Source organism: Sesamum indicum, linkage group LG5 (assembly GCF_000512975.1).
Source record: "Sesamum indicum cultivar Zhongzhi No. 13 linkage group LG5, S_indicum_v1.0, whole genome shotgun sequence".
Lineage (NCBI taxonomy): Eukaryota > Viridiplantae > Streptophyta > Magnoliopsida > Lamiales > Pedaliaceae > Sesamum > Sesamum indicum.
Genome location: NC_026149.1, coordinates 4,695,876 through 4,701,078, shown reverse-complemented (window position 1 = coordinate 4,701,078; position 5,203 = coordinate 4,695,876).

Here is a 5,203-nt window from a genome sequence, read left to right as displayed (position 1 = left end):
ACCGGACCGGACATTCTCATTTCTCTTTGTCCAAACCCAAAATAATGTATCCATAATTACATTGATTTTGAATGGTGGCGATTGCATTTGCACTCCAACTTTCACTCAAAAATCTAATTTTGGAAAGGGAAAAAACATTGAAAACATGGAAAGTCAAAAACATTACTTTTATAATAAAACTTGTGGCGAAATTGCAGTTTTAATTCCATAATTATAGGAGGATGGAAATTTTCGTTTTCTTGAAATTCGAGTCGACTATTAAACCTTGCAATTTTAAAAAAATTGACATATATTAAGGACAAAATTAGACAAAAATTTCAAATCTGGCCGAAATTTAGCGTATAAGCCTCACGCGGACCTTAATAAAAAGAATATATATAAAATATTTATGTATTTTAATTTAATTTTAGATAATATTAATGTAATTTACCCTAAAATAAAAAATAATAAAATATTGAGGTTGAAGAATAATAGAGAGAGAAAGACATGGAGTGTTGGTTCCAATGTGTTGAAGCAAGACAGGGACAAAAGTGAATTGTGTGTTGGGACATAGAGTTGATCATAGGAGTGCACATTTTGTTCCCATGAGCTATATATGTATGTTTGTGTCATTTGGTAATGGTAATTAATTTGGTGATGATTAGGCATGCAAACCCTCTCATCATTCCCCCAAAAAGTCACATGAAAACCATGCTCTCCCACTTTTTGGCCTTTTCCTTCTTTCTCTCCTCTACCTCTTTCAATTGCCATTAATATTATTATTACTATGATTAGCTAAATAAATAAATAAATAATGTACACTCCCTTTAATTTAATTTTGCAACAACTCAATGGGTTCCATTATAAGTGAAGTTTTAAAGATTACAAGATTTGTGGGTCTCGAGACATTTTGAATAATTACAAATTAATAGAATTGGACCCACGTAACGTACGAGATTCTGATTTTTCAGTATGACGTGAAATTGAGTTGCTGTGGAGATGAAATTGGTCATGGCGTAAAGCAATGGCATGCACAGAAACAACATAGCTAAAGGGTGTTTTGCAGTAGCTATGTTTTGTTGTAGGAATGAGTTGTAAAGAAAGTCGGAGATTGAACAGTAGCGAAAGTTGAGAGTATTTTTAAAAGTAAAGGTGAAAAAGGGGTTAAGATTAGTAGGGAGATACTTATATATTTTGGTATAAATAAACTTAATTTAAATAGTTCTAAAGTAAAAATTATCAGTTTTAAAAAAAAAAAAACTCTTTTAAGCTTATATTCAATAATAAACTTAATTTAAATAGTTGAAAGTGGTATACGCACCAAGTGGAGGTTTTGCTCTAATGCAAAAAAATTTTATGATTCAAAAAGTGTCATTCAATTAACCTATTTAACTTTCAAGTTTTTCATTAATTTGATAAATTAAATTTATTTTTTAAAAAAATATGATGTATCGTTTTATATATTTTATTTTTATTTATAATACACCTTAAAATATGAAAGATTGTATATTATATGCAAACAAACTAATGTAATATGACAACTAGTAAGTATTTATTTCAAGAAATTATCATCACCTTAAAAATAGGCTAATATTTGAAACTTGGTTTTGAAAAATGGGATTTGTTTTTTTTTTTTTTGGAAAAATTAAAGATGGGTGAGAAATGAATGTCTAAATGTTGTTTCTTAATAGCCTTCTTTCCTTTGTCCAAATCCTACAAGAGGATAAGATATTGAAGATTTCGTTGATGGGTTGGGTATGACTTTTAGGCCCATTGCATGGTTAGGTTCATCTAATGTGGAACTTTTCTTTTTGGTTCTTTCTTTTGTTCTCTCCACTATTTCTGTTTTGACCCTTGCCCTACACAAACTCTTTTATCCCTGTCCTAATTCTCTATATATAGTTTTCTCTAGAAATGACATATATATATATATATATAAAGGATAACCATGCTTTTCTCTCTTCCCTCGAGGTTTGATGTAATTATACGTAAACTTTATGTGGTTTGAAAAATTATGTCTAGCACCCTTGAGTTTTCAAAATATTTTCAGAAAATATCATTCATTTTGAGAAAATTGTGCATAATTTTTTTTTTCAGAAATTTAAATTTGCATATTATTGTGTAATTTTTGTGTAATTAGGGTATAATTGTGTAATTTAGGCAATTATTAAAAATATTATTCTGTAGTTATTGTATATTTGTGTAATTTCTGTAGTCATTGTGTCATTTAGATCATAATATGTAATTTTTGTAATTATTGTGTAATTGCATAATTTTTTAAAATATTGTGTAATTTGAATCATGTTTTGAATTTTGGTAATTATTGTGTAATTGTGTAATTTCTGTAATTTATTGTGGAATTTGTGTAATTGTCATAGTCGACTGCCTCCGCTACCGCCCTAGCACAGTCTTCGACAGACCCCCGGCGCAAACAATGACAAAATGGACGAGGCTGACGAGGAGAGTCTAGATTAGATTTTAATTTTATAATCAAATAATAATAATTTGTATTAAAATAATATTTTTTTAATTATTCATATTTATTACATTCCATTATTTTATATTTATTCAATTAATTAAATTTATAATTATAATTAATTAAAATAATTATTTATTATAATTTATTAAAATACATAAATTAAATTATTTATTAAAATTTATTAAATATAACATAAATAATTTATAAAAATTTAATTATAAAATAAAAATTAGGAACGATTTTAATAATTGTAAAGAAAATATTACAAATCTAAACAAAAAACCATTCATAATACTAAAACAGTTTTAAAATTTTTTTCCTAAAAAAAATTGAGCATTCCTAAAATGGTTACAAAAAACTGTTCCAAGCAAAGATTGACAGTTCCTAATACTATTTGAAAAATTGACCACCAAATAATTCCAATGACCGTTCCTAAATATATCACCAATAAATAAATACAGTTCCAAAATTCAGGCTTCAGTATTATAAAGACTGTTCGAAAAATAACCCAAATTAAATTATAAAATCATTCCAAATTTTATCCAATCCATTCTAATTGAAAAAAAAAATATATTAAAATACAACATTAGGAACGATCAATATCAATATGTTACAATGTTCATTCCAAATTGGAATAAACGGTCACCAACCGTTACTAAATATTAGTAACGCCGTCTACAGCGACGGTTCATAAACCATTCCAAAATCTAATATAAAATAATTTCTTCAATTCGAACCATGTTAAATGACAAAAAAATCATTCATAAACCATCCCAAATCCCACATTTTTTTGGTAATGCCAGAAACATCACCTATTTTTAAAAAAAAATTACACATATACTCTAAAAAATATCAACATTGTTACACAATAACCCTTATTTGTTGACTATTATGGATGATTTAATGTAATTATACAAAAGACAAGGGTGATTTGTGTAAACACCATAAATTAGAATATGTTCCTTTAATTTATTATTGAAAAGAGCACCATAATAAGGATATAAATATTTTCTCACAATAATAATAAACGTTCAAGAGATTCTCACTATTATATATTTAATCATAAGTTGCATTAATAATATTATTTTATTCCCGATATATTACAGTAAAAATCAAACGTAAATGAAAGTATAATCTCAAAATAATTTTCTTCCACTGATATTAAAATAAAATAATTACTAACAAATTTTCTACTACTAACAAATTAATTAGGTAGACATATGATTAGTCTATATTTGTAGTAGGATATATTTATCATTATCTAAGTAATTTAGAGGTATTAAAACTCTTAGTTAGTCTTCTTTTAATAAAATTAATATTTTTATAACTAATTTTTATTTATTATTATAAAAATTACTTAAGTAAGAGTATGAATGTCTTTTCACAAAATAGAACAAAGACATAAAAGATTCACGTTTTTATAGGACAAAATGCATAAAATTCTCATGTGTTTTAAAAATCGGCTAAAACCCCCTTTTTGTTTTAAAAATAGGCTAAAATCCCCCCTTGTGTTTTTTAAACGTAGCACAATCTCTCCCTCTCCGTTAAATCTAACTAACGATGTTAATTTTTTTTTTTTATAAAATGACTGTTACACCTTTACTTAATACATATATATTTTTTATTTTAATGACCACTGAATCTTTTTTGATCAAATATTAATCGTTAAATCTAATTAATTAATTTCAACAGTTAGATTTTATAAAAATAAAATATCTAAATTCAATAAATTATTTAACTTATATTATATATAAATAATTTAAAATTAAAAAATATACTATTATTATATATATAAAAAAACGAACTACCTAAACCATCATTTGCATTGCGGTGGTGGATTCTTCAAACTGTCGGATCTCTATAAATATTTTACCAAAATGAGTGAGGTCGGTCTCATTAGAATCGTCTTGAAGAGACGAGTTTGATGGTGGTGGTTTGCGATCAAGATTCGATCAGACAACGATAAATCGACAACAAATATGTTCAGCGGTTGTGATTTGAGCCTACTCTTACTGATTGACGAAAACTCAAATTGAAGGTATTAAAATATTCCTGTTGAAGAGAATGGTACCGTTGACAGTTGAAACTTGTCTAGATGGTGCCGAAAACTTAAAGACAAGTTTCCGACAAAAAAGGGGGTGAATCATTCAATTTTTTCTTATTTCTTTTTAATTTTTTAATTAATTTTTATTAAATTAATTAAAATATATTTTAGTTAATTAAAATAATTTGAATAATTATAATAATTAAATATTTTAATTAATTAAGAATAATTATAATAAAGTTATTGTAATTAAAATATATTTTAATTAGTTAAAAATAATTTTAGATTTAACAATTAATAATTATAAAATTATTTGAATTGAAGTATAATATAATTTCATATTTAATATTAAATAAATTAAATATAATTCAATATTTCAATTTATATTATAAAAAATACAAAAATAAAATAAAAACAAAAAGAACATTTTAATAAAAAACACCTATGAAAAAGATAAAAAACAGTTAAAAAATACCCCACACGCACAAAAAACACGTATAATGCACCTTCCATTAATTACTAACCGAATGGGTGTTTATTGTTGAGTTTTACAAAACACAGGAGGGTTTTTAACTTATTTTTAAAACAGAAAGAAATTTTTAGCCGACTTTTTAAAACACAATGGAATTTTATGCATTTTGTCCCACTTTTATACATAGTTTGAATATAGATATAAATATAAATATAGATATATAGATAGA